Source organism: Odontesthes bonariensis, chromosome 17 (assembly GCF_027942865.1).
Source record: "Odontesthes bonariensis isolate fOdoBon6 chromosome 17, fOdoBon6.hap1, whole genome shotgun sequence".
Lineage (NCBI taxonomy): Eukaryota > Metazoa > Chordata > Actinopteri > Atheriniformes > Atherinopsidae > Odontesthes > Odontesthes bonariensis.
The window spans coordinates 24,687,828-24,700,825 of NC_134522.1; the positions used below are offsets into that span (position 1 = coordinate 24,687,828).

Consider the following 12,998-nt stretch of genomic DNA (forward strand, 5'->3'; position numbering starts at 1 on the left):
AACACACACCTGCAGCTCCTTGGATACTTCTATGTAGGCTCTGAAAATGTAGAAAAAGGAGTGAATGTCCAGATTAAAGGAGGTGCAAAAAAAGGAGAAATCTGCACAATAACAATTGAAGGACTCAGCATGAACAGCAGTGCAGTTTACTTCTGTGCTGCTAGTTACCACAGTGTAACATATCACTGCTGCTCAATACAAAAACCTCCTGATCCCACATTTCTCTGTTCTCATCTCTCTTATAGCTCTCAGCTCCTTGCACCTGCATTCTAACCAGTGTTGGTCTCCTCTGATTATACTCACAGATTAAAATGGGAGGTTCTTACTGTAGAGGAGTGACTTTAACCCCCACCTCTCTTTATAAACTGCAGTAAGCTCAAGTATGTTTGATCAGAGGTGGCTGCATATCATTGTTGAATATTAAAACTCTATAATAGCTCACATATTTCGATTTGTAGTCCTATCTTTATAGCTCGGCTCAGGTTCACATGATAAAAGGGATGTGTAGGCTTCATAGTTTACATTTGTTATTTTATGTTTATATTTATTTATTATTTGTCACAATTATCTGTTCAAATGATAATTTTTAATCATAATTGTTAGATTTTTACATTTAAAATGTTTGCATGCAATCCCCAAAGCAACTTTTTGGAACAGAGCAAAAGTAATTGAAGTTCTTTGTTTTCCTCTCATGGGTCACAGTCAGGATGTGAGTCAGAACCCTGAAATCAGCTGGAGTTATGTTTCCCACTCAGTGGAGATGAAGTGCAGCCACACCAGAGGTAAAGGTCACAGCCAGATGTACTGGTACAGGCAGCGTCCAGGACCCGAACCCTCATTCTGTGCACAGCTTTCAGTTGGGAATCTGAAGACAAATATTCAGCCATCAAAGACAGCATTGAGACCGGGGCTGTGACTGTGAAAAAGCTGCAGCCTCACAACAGCGGTGTGTATTTCTTCACAGGGAAGAGACAAAAATGAGTGTGAGCAGCTGAACAAAGACCGGTTGCCAGTTCATCAGGATGCACTTAGGAATCTGTTTCACTTTTATGTCTTTCCAGTAGATGGTGCTGGAGCTCCAGGAATACTTCTTCAGTTTTAACTGTCAGGTTTGAAAAGGGGGCGGGGCGTTTGTAAGAATAAGTGCGCAGCGACAAGTTAAAGCCAGTCTTGTTTGTGTGTCCACTAAGACACACCTTTATCAGGCTGACTCTTTCTCTTTTACTTTGCCTCTCTCACTGATAAAATATCTCACTTTTTCAATACCTTCAGGAGATTTACAGGAATTCTTTTTTTCTATTTCTAGGTGTTTGTCTGGGAGTTGAAGTCGACCAAACACCTCCAGCTGCTTTAAGAAATCCTGGAGACAAAATCCAGCTGCTCTGCAGCCATGAAAAGACTGACTACAGACTAATGTACTGGTTCCAGAAATGCCCTGCAGACCAAGCTCTGCAGGGCATTGGTCATGTGTACCACAGCACCCCAGAGGTTGAGAAGTCTTTTGAAAAAGATTTTAATATAACTGGAGATCTGAGTGGGGAGACGGCAAAGAACGGCTCTCTGTTCATCGTGGACCTGAAGGCTGAACACACTGCAGGGTACTACTGTGCAGCTAGCTATGCACATCACCTGCAAACCAACACTCCCTCATACAAAAACTCACAGTTAACTTATTTTCTGAATCAGTGGGTTTAAATTAGAACTTGAACAAGCTCCTCCCAGCTCTTGGTGTGATGTCAGCAGCTGCCACTGAGTTGACTTCCCTTGTTTTTAGTCAGATCAGTAAAGCATCAGTTGGATTTGGGTCACTCACTGTGTTGATGAGATTAAACTCTGTGACACATTGTTTGATTTACCTTTTTGACTTTTGAGTAACCTTTATGTTGGGACAGTCAACATGATCCGTTTGCTCTTTCTCTGCTGCTTGTCTGGTAATCATTCGTCTGAAATCACTAAATTCATGACATTTACCATTTATCATTATCTAAAATGTTCTATTGTCTTTCTGTTTCCAGCTGTTAGTCTGGGTCTTGAGGTCCGTCAGTCTCCCTCTGATCTCATCAGAAATCCTGGTGACAAAATGCAGATTTTCTGCAGCCACAATAAAACTGACTACAGAGTGATGCTCTGGTACCAGCAGTCACCTGGAGACACAGCAATGAAACTCATTGGATATTTGAACTTCAAAACTGTCACAATGGAAGACAAATATAAAGATGGTTTCAGTCTCGCTGGAGATTTGGGTGGAGACGCAGCAAAGAATGGATCTCTGCACATCCCACATGCAGGAGTGAATTACAGTGCAGTTTACTACTGTGCAGCACGAGAAGCACAATGACAGAAATCCCCTCTGAACTCTACAAAAACTGCACACAAGTCTTTTTCTGCAGGTGTTTTTTTTAGAGGGGCTCCCAAAGCAGCTGCTATGTGGTTGCCTTTCAGTTTGATGCATTCGTAGCACACTTCAGTAACACTGTTCCTGTACACTTTAACTTGGTGTCTCACTTTAGCACGATTTATACATCCAGGAAGGCAATCTACAGTAGCAAGAATATGTGAAGCCACTCCCTCCTTCCACTTGGTTTCTTCATCACATCATCACTCATTTGAGCCATGATTTGATCCTCATCATGAATACAGAAGCTGAGACTGTTCTGACTGTATCAACTAACATCTGCAAACCTGTGAAACATAAATAATATGTTCTTTAAAAGCTTTTAATGAATGCTCTGTGTTGATCAAAGAAAACGTTCTGCCTTCTTTTTTGTTGCGTGCCAGGTAATTATTTGAAAAAGTATTTCATCTTTTGAATGTGGACATGCATCCAAATGCATCCTGATCCAAAGTTCTCTTTTGCTCTTGCTCCACGAGTTAGTCTGGGTCTTGAGGTCCATCAATCTTCCTCTGATGCCATTCCAAATCGAACACAAATCTTTATTATTACATAATATATCACAAATAATTACCTCAGTGACATCGAGAAAAAAAGAATCACTTAAGAAATTGTAACAAGTTCTCTCACAAAACCAGTGTAGTAAGTTTTCTTTTTGCAAGCTGTTCTAGACATTTTGCCAAAACTACTTCACAATCACTTAGAGAACTTCAAGTGTGTTTTTGGTACAATTCTAGCCACTAAATGATGTCTGGACCAGGGGAGCGGCACTGTCAGGATTCTCTTCCTGGACTTTTCCAGTGCCTTCAACACAATCCAGCCCCTTGAACTCCAGGAAAAACTGACCAGAATGCGAGTGGACCCCTGCCTGGTTGCTTGGATTTCCAGCTACCTCACCGACAGACCACAGTACGTCAGGCTGAAGGACATCACATCCAACACTGTGGTCCGCAGCACTGGAGCTCCACAGGGGACTGTACTGTCCCCCATCCTCTTCACTCTGTACACCGCAGACTTCTGCTACAACAGAAGTAACAGCAGGACAGAGGGACTATAGGACAAGTGGCAGTCAGTCAGTCTGTCCAACCAACGTGCAATAATCTCTGTGGTGTGCAATAATCTTACTTTTATTATTTTAATCTTACTTTATACTTAGATTTATATACGTATTATTATTTATTTGCATCATTGTTATTGTTATTATTATTAGTAGTATTACTATTTTCATTAATATTACTAGTATACTACTATTATATTATATTATTATCATTATTATTATGATCTTTTTTATCTTTATACAGTTGCTGGTTTTGGGTGTTTTCCACTTCTGTCTCTCCTGTACATTTCTGTATATAAATAATTTTAATTTCCCTGAGGGAACCTCCCAAAGGGATCAATAAAGACTCTCCACACAAACTGGAATCATCTTTAGGGTTAATTTCTCCCTCTGATTTATAACAATGGAAAGAGTTCAAATAAATACCAGTAGTGACACACACTGGCCTAAATCTGATATGACAGGTAGTGGTGATTAACCAGCCTAAACAGACAAAACTGATGCTTACAACAACACAAGAACCAGCGACAAAGAAGTGAACGCAGATCAGTTTATGACTCAGCAGGTAACATGAAATGTAATTTAATCTTGCATTTTTTCTTGTCCATCTAATCTGTTGATGTTGAAGTTGCTTGTTCTCTCTTCAGCAGATTATTTAGCCAACTGATATACTGTAAGTTACCATGTACAATTTATTACGAGATGGTGGGGGGTTAAGAGTTGCCACCTGAGATGTTTGACATCTCCAACTTCACCACTAGGTGACACTGCTCTTTATCTTAAAAGCCAATACAGTGTCTGTATAATATCAGGGAGACACAACATATAAACACGTAAATGAAGGACTCTTATGAACAATAAATACTAATATTAAATCATACAGATATTCCTCTAAATCAGTACGTACATCATCCTTTAGTCCTGAAGAAAAATACACAAAAAACAAGTTGCTGATGTAAAAGAGCTCTCAGTTATACACACCATTTCCTGCTCCTCCTTCTGATTTACAGACTACAGCAGAGACTCCAGTTAGTTCCTGACATGCAACATGGAGCCATCTCTTCTCATCATAAGCATCATCACTGTATGCTGGATTAAAGGTATGACTTAACTCAATGCTTTTATTTTATGGAAAGCACTTTGAATTGTTTGTACATGAAATGTGCTATATAAATAAATTTGATTTGATTTGATTTTGATTTGATAACTGTTTTTTAGGCAGTCGAACAAGAAAACTTTGAGGATTGTGGAAACAAATGTAATCTTCACTGAATAACTTTTTTTTTTTTTTTATGACAGGAATTTACACCAGTAAAGAAAATCAAGTTTTTCAGAGTCCGGCTCATGTCTTGGGGAAAGCCAACAGCGAAGTCAACCTGACCCTCTCACACAACATCTCCACCTATGACACGATTCTCTGGTATCAGCGCTCACCGGGAGACACCTCCTTGAAGCTGATTGCCTACGTGAGCTACAAAACACTTACAGTTGAGGCACAATTTCAGGGCCGCTTTGCAGTGAGTGGCGATGGAGAGAAAGTGGCTCATCTTCACATTCTGAAACTCACACCCTCTGAACACACTGGAGAATATTTTGGAGCAGCAAGTATGCACAGTGAGGAAGATAGTGATTCTCTCATACAAAAACCTGCGTTATGATCTGGCAGATAATGGGACACCAACAGGAAACCTCTAAATCCATGTGACTCTGTGGTAAAATCTAAAAATCAACAGCAAAACATCCATGATGAACTGTTGCAAGTATGGATGTAAAAGAAACTTCTGGAAATGATCAGGAAAATCTGGATCAAATGCTTCCATGTGAAACTTGGTGTAATTAAGCAGTTTTCCTCCCTCGGACATACTATGTTTCACATTTTAGAGTGCCTTACAATAATGTTACCTTCCATGGTTCAACTTCCAGCTCTACAGACAAAGTCACAAGGATGCAGGAGATAGTTCATGGTCATTTACAGCGAAACAACCCATAGTGTTACACAATCCTTGGCAAAACATATGGAACAAATGCTCTGGGAGGACATTCATTCAGTTTTTATTCTTTGTAGAAATGAAAACTGAAAATATAAAATAATACAAAACAGTGTCGTCATTCAAAGTGTCATCGTTGACGACATTTTCAACAGATCAAGAGGAGAAAATGTCGCTCAATCATACGAGAAGAAATAAGGAAGCACTTCTTAAATTGCATTTGTCAAACAAATCTAAAATCGAAGTCGAGAGTTCAGGTCACGTACGATATAAATTGGAAACGGAGACGATTAGCATGGCCCCTGCAAAAGGATGACACGCAAATGTGTGAGCGTTCCCACAGTTTTTAGTCGAATTGTGTTGCTGTGTTGTTCCATTCCCAACATAGTATACATTACCTCAGGGCCCCTGAGCACACCGGAGCAGCCCCCCAATGGTAAAGAACCCCACCCCACCCTGCCACCCACACAGCGGACACCCCAGAGGCCCCAGAGCACTGAGCGAACAATCCACCTCAACGACAGCTGCCCGAAGCAGCCCGTGTCCCCCGTGCTTCCAGAGATTAATGATGGGAAAAAATGCTTCAACCAGAAAGTCATTAGTGAAAACACTGTAAAGGATCATAAAACTCCTTCAAGAAGGTAATTCAGCTCAGTGTCTGACAAAAGATGTTGGTTGTTCCCACTCAGCTGGGTCCACAATCTGAAGCAAATACAAACTAAATGGGAAGGTTGCAAAAGGGAAACACACAGGTTGACCGAGGAAGACATCATTGGGACAGAAAACAAAAGAGCAATATATCATAAAAAAGTCATTTAAAAAAACACGCTGTTAGAACAGAAAATTCACAACAACAGAAATGAAATACAAATAAAAGTCAATATTTAAGTCTGAACTGTGAGAATCTAAAAGCCAAACGTAAACCATCATAAACGCCTAAACAGCAGAAAACAAGGCTGCTGTGGGCTGGAGAGAAGCAGTGATGGAGTGTGGATGACTGGATGAAAGAGATATTAAGGGATGAATCCTGAATCTGCGTTTGGCGAGGAGGTGATGCCGGAATTTGTTTAGTTTATCATTTATTCGTCAAATAATAATAGCAGTTATAAAAGCCAGAGGAACTGAGATGTTATTTTAATTGAATGCATTTTAATGTCAGCTGTGCTTTATGAAACCAGAATGTTCAGATGTTACAGAATAATGCTGTGTCATTGTTATTATCATTTTGTCTAATAAATCAAATTAAAATATCAAATTATGGATAATTAAAATAAAATAAAAAGACTCCCAACAGAGCCGAATATTTTACAAATGACCTTTTGTGACTTTCTATTTCACGGATAAATTCAGAAGGGCACTTCAGAGAATTTGCAGTGGTAATTGTACGTTTACATGGTATATATGTAGAGGTGTTGTACATTCTGTCAGATTAGCCACACCAGTGTCTGCTCTGTGTAAATCAGCATCAACACACTGAACAGCAGAGAGCAGTGATAACACACTGACATGGATACAGTAGCTGGAAGCTCCTCCCTTCTCATTACAAATGTAGAGGAAAAGAAGATCTCCAGTTCAGTGTGTTTTCGCTCAGAAGCCACAGATTATATCAATTCTATCCATGTTTATTTTAGTCTATCTGGTCAGAAATGTTCACGCTGCTTTTTTCTTTGTTCTTACTTCCAGGTAAGAATCATGAGATGTGTGTACCTTCTCATTGCTCCGGCAGACCTTTGCTGTGTGTCTACATTCTGATTCTGTTTTTATTTTACAGACATTGTTCTATCATCACTTGTCATCCAGCAATCACCTGTGGCTCTTCTGATTAAGCCTGGACAAGAGGCCAGTCTTGAATGTTACCATGGAGATAGTAACTATTACTACATGTTTTGGTATAAGTCAGCAGCAGGAGGCCAACGGGCCATGGACCTGATTGGAAACCTTTATAATGAAAACCCGAATCTTGAGAACACATTTGATAACCGCTTTACCATAACCGGCCATTCAAAGGCCAAAGCGCAGCTTGTAATCTCCAACGCCAGCCTGTCAGACACTGCAGAGTATTTCTGTGCAGCGAGTCAGCACAGTGTTTCAGCTCGTCTGGCTCCTTTACAAAAAGCTGGTGGCTCATAGCGACACACGTGCTCCTGCATCAAGCTGCTCGCTGCAGAAGAACTGAGACTTTGGCTTCTTTCTCTGTGCTGCAAAGCCAAAAGAGAAATGTGGCAGATGAATGAAAGACTCCTATGTGGAGAAAAATAATTAGTATTATTACAAATGATTGACCTCAAAACTGGAAACCAAACAGCACCTGTGACCACCAAATGAAAAATGAGCTCACTTTGTTCTCTTTGATGTATTTATCGTTGCAAATGTGCTGATGTCATTTCCTCCCTACAGATGTCAGGTGTTGGCCCTCTGACTTTCCATTCATTTGGTTCCCTCTTCTAAAGTCCTGATGGCTCCAAGCTTTACCACCTTGGCATCCAATGTATTCTGGGCTGCAGGTAAAACTGATACAAAGAAAAAACACATCCCACTTTACTCTTAGTCGGTCTGTGATAGAGAAATTTCAGTTGCTCCATATTTACATCATTTTAACCCTGAAGAAAACTATTTCTTCAAAGCATTCAGGCAGTGGATTTGATTCTTAATGATATTTTCTTTCTCCTTTTGTTGTGTCAGGGTTAGGGTCAGGGTCTGTGTGGATCACCCAGTGGCCGCAATACATCGCCAGCCGTCCCGGTGGTCCGGCAGAGATGCACTGCTACCAAAATGACTCTGATTATGAATACCTGTACTGGTACAGACAACTGAGGGGAAAAGCTTTTCAGCTGATGGTGATAGTACTAGCTGGCACTGCAACCTTTGAAGAAGGATTCAAATCCGGCTTTCAGGCAGCAAAACTGAATGAGAAGCAGTGGTCTCTGACAATATCCAGCATCCAGGAGGCAGATGAAGGTGTTTATCTGTGTGCTGCCAGGCCACACAGTGCTGTGGAAGACCTCAGGACGGTGACAAGAACATACTGTGGAGAGGCTGTTCATTGTTCTGACACCTGACTCTCATTCATAGTCAAACCAAGGAAGAAAGAAAACCACACTGTGGAAAAGACTGGAACTGAAACTCTTACTATATATTCTTTGTTACTAACTCCTAAAGACAGGATGTAAGAAAATGGCAAGAAATAACACACTGAATATATTCAACCAATAGGTGGAGGCACAGCACATGGCATGCAGCCTTCATCATGAGCGTGGGTTGATATCTCAGCCAACAAACACAACGCCCTCCGTCTTTACCCCGATCAACCCTTCCCCAACATAACTGCATGACAATGCTCTCATCTATGCCAACATTTGGTTTCCTCTTCATCTGGATCTCATGTAAGATCTCAAATGTTCCTCTGAACTTTCCTGTTTAATGCACATTTGGCACTGAGCCACTGTTTGCTGCTGATTTCTCCACAGGTCAGGTGAGTGCTGTGACATTTCACCAGTCTTCTCCTCACATAGTGAGGGAGAGCAGTGAGGTCCACATTAACTGCAGCCATGACGATAGCGCCCTCACAGTGATGCTCTGGTATCAGCATAACTGGGACAACAACTCAATGACGCTCATCGGGTACGGGTATGAAAGCTCTCAGACCTACGAAGGTCAGTTTGAAAAACAGTACAAGCTGACACGAAGAAACGCAGTGGAAGGAGCTCTGACTATACGGAAGGCGGATCTGTCCCACTCGGCTGTTTACTACTGCGCTGCCAGTACACAGTGATGTGGTTTAATGCTGCTCCCTCACTCAAAACCCTCAGCTTGTCTTGTACATGTGATGTGTGTGTGTGTTTGCACATAAAGATGTGTCTTTTTACAGACTGGCACTGGAGCAGCAGCTCAAACCAGCAGGATGCATCCCACCATCATCCTATCTTTTCTCATCTTGCTTCTGTAACCAGGTGGTCTGAACACTCATTCTTGTATCGAAATATCTATGTTCTCAGTTTTGCTGCTGCCACCTAGTGGTGGAACAGAGATAGAAGTTGTACTACACTGACGAGTTTTTTTCTAGTTCGATAGAGACAGACATTTTTTTTTTTTATATATATTTTTTGTGGGCTTTTTTATGCCTTTAATGGATATGACAGTTGGAGAGAGACAGGAAGCAGGGGGCAGAGAGAGTGGAAAGACACGCAGCGAAGGGCCGTCCGGTGCGGGACTCGAACCGGGATAGAGACGGTTGAGCTTAGAAGCCTCAGCAGACAGCTGTTATTTGGTGACAACAGTTAACCACATGTTGAAAAGTAAAACGTTAGCAAGGCTACGTTAGAAGAGTTTTTTGACGTTGAAGGAGAAGTCATCCGACCGCTACAGAGTTACTGACCCGTCTAAACAACGTGGCTCATGGATATCCTGGTGAGTTAAGCTGGATTTGCAGTTGACGCGTCTGTCACGGCCAACGTAAACTCCCAAAACTTTGAGATTGAGATTGGCAGAACTTTGGGGAAAGAGGGAGAGTTCTGTAAGAATGTGTGGAAGAAGCTACGGGACAGATACGTGAAGGCAAAGAAGAGGGCAGAGACTCAAAAAGTGGTGATGCCAGGGGCTTCAGACATTCACCTCTTTTAACTGAATTAAAAAATTAAAATTATCCGAATACTGCAGCAGTATCATTGATGACAGTGTTCCTGCTGTTCATTGTTTTCTTCTCCACTTTCGTGGTTGTAGAGTAGCGGTAACCTTCACGTAGCAGCGCCACCTCTGTGACGGAGAAAATTGCAACGACTGGCGCATCGATTTGCGCCACTATATATTGCGGGCACGAAATCATGACGTCATCAACACCGCTCGCGCTAGCAGACGCGGGCCGGCAACCATGCTAAGGCCTTTAGCCGTTAGCACACGTGGTGAATTTGCACTCTGGTTGTTGATAATTTTGAAATGTGTTTACAACTTGAGACAGTGGATTTTTTCATGTTAAAAAAACAGTTGGGATAAACTCATTATTTGGTGATATTGCAAATGTTATGTTATTTGAGAAAATGTGTGACTACTGTAGAAGGAAATGCTAAGTAATGGTCTGCTAATTCAGCTAACCTGAGCAGACACGGTTAATGTTATGTGTCAATGCACTGTGTGAGTATATTCTTTGCAAGTTTATTAAGTTTGGTATATGATGCAAAGTTAAGCATTTGTGAGTTAAATTTTATTATGTGTCATATGAGGAATTGTTGTGTGGTACTGCATGTAACTCGGTTGAGAGGAAGAAAAAACATGCACTGAATGTGGACAATTAATGATTTCCTGCACTTTTTGTGCAGGCTGGGTTTTTTTGTTGAGCTGATATATAGATGTGGATTGAGTTGCACCATCTGCCTCCATCTTGCTACTTCCTGGATTCCACTTCATCATTCCCCTTCATCCCTGCTTACTGGATCTTCAGTCATCATCTCCACCATCTTCAGTCCCCGTCACTCCAACTCAGTCTACAGCCTTCTTCACCTGTTATCCAGGATGGACAGTCTTTCCCATAAAGGGTGGTAACTTGAAACTTGAGTGCACTCAAGATAAAAAAAAGACTGAACGTGTACATTTTATTTTTATTTTTTTTTATTTTCATTTATGTCATTGAGTATACTGAGATTTAACATATTTGCTCAGCGATATTTCCTTTCATATTCTGATAAATTGAGTTGCCATATTTCTTGTGGTGTGAGTCATTACGGAAAGGATCAAAGGATTTCAAGTATTCTACTGCTTCATTTTAATGCCAGTCTCCTCTTGGAGATTAGATTATAGATATACCTGCAGGATTGGTGAAACACACACCCGGTGGGTCACACTTCCATGTAATGTTATCATGCCTTGAAATCAACAAAAACAAAACAAAACTAGCTAATTGTTTTATTCAATTTTTCATCAATTACTTAATCCACTGAGCAAGGACTTCAAAGAATTGTTTTTTAATCTGTGTTTTATCTGCAGATCAAGCAGAGAGTGTGAAATTCCAGCCATCCCATCCGATAATAGTCCACGACAAGGAAACCGTGGATTTCAAATGCAGTCACGATGATAATGCTCTCTCTGTAATGTTCTGGTACCAGCAAAAGGACAGCGGTCTGATTGATTTAGTTGGATACAGCTATACTGGCTCTGACCCAGTGTATGAGAAGCACTTTGCAACTCATTTTAAGATTACAAGGAAGTCTTTCCTAACAGGAGGCCTGATTATTAGCAGTGCAAACCTGTCAGACTGCTGTGTATTTCTGCGCTGCCAGCACACAGTGATGTGGTCTAATGAGAAACCATCACTAAAACCTGCTCCTTTTTCTGCTGTTTTCAACATCTTAAGCGGAGGTTGCATCATGCGAGCAAGTGCCTATGTCCTCAATACACATATACCAAGAATTTTCACAAAGCTAGAATAAGTAATTAAAGTAAAAAAAAGACATGCTGCTCATTTTGTTATCAAACAGTGGATAAGCAAGATTCTGACAGATGTTATGATGTTTCTCCACCTGATTATGTTGTTTCTGAAACTTCTTCCACATTTTTGCTCCACCATGTGTCTCATATTCGATTTTCTATTTTTTTAAATATGCAAACATTTGACATTTACATTAGTTATAAGTTTCTTGTTCATCCTGAGGAGTAGATGTTTACTATTTTGAAGAGAAAGACCTTTTTTTTTATGTTTGAGTGGCTGACAAAAAGAAGGCCCACCAATCAGTCCAGCCTGATACTGAGTAGGTTCCCTTATCCATCAGAACAGCTCTGACCAGTCAGGGCATAAAAAAGAAACATCTACAGGTGTGCTGGGGTATCTGCTACAGACAGTGCTTTTAATGTTATGCTTGATTATTTCATCTGTTCCCATACGCCTAATGATGAAGATGCACATTTCTACAAACTGCACCTTTACAAAACCCCTAAATATGCTCAACAAATGGATCCCAATATCTGGTCCCGTTTCTTCTTCAAACAAAACAATTTGTTGACATCTCAGGACTAAAGGCTTATGTTAAGATGGATCTTGTTTCTTCAGTCGTTTTTAAGCTCTAACATTTGAAATGTCTCCATGTAAGCCTTGCAAGAGGGTGAAAAATCTATCAAAACTGAATGAAACCTGTTGTAAGAACCCCTGGTTCACTTTACATCATTTGTCAGAGGGCAGCAACAATTAGCTCAGCTAAGCAAACTCCTCCCACCAAATCCCAATACTTTTTAGCTAAATTGACCTGAGTTTATTAGCTTAATTTAGTAAATTGTAACATTTGTAAACGGGGAAAGTATTTCAGTGGAGTAAGCCTTCTGCAGCAGCACAGAAAGCTCAGGCCCAAGTTTCACAGATGAGGAGTCCAGGAAAATACATTGAAATACAGCATGAACTGAACAGGAAAAGACAGTTGTTTATGCAGTTCTGCTCAGACTGAACAATTAAAGGAATGCAGTCGCTTACAAATGGTCAGTTTACACAAGGTTTGTCACAATAAATTGGTCCCAAAGAGGATATGGAGTTGGACAGATGAGATAATTTAGCAGGTAGCTGGGGATGTTTTGAATTTTCTGC

General features: G+C 40.7%; 1 non-coding gene and 1 gene segment (V, D, J or C); both read left to right on the forward strand.

Moving 5' to 3' along the window:
- Positions 1–12,998, forward strand: part of LOC142366817 (T-cell receptor beta-1 chain C region-like) — a 39,657-nt gene that overhangs the window by 17,910 nt on the left and 8,749 nt on the right.
- On the forward strand, positions 5,684–5,784 carry LOC142366965 (U6 spliceosomal RNA). Its single transcript, XR_012766945.1, has one exon. It is a non-coding gene; the product is annotated as a U6 spliceosomal RNA (small nuclear RNA).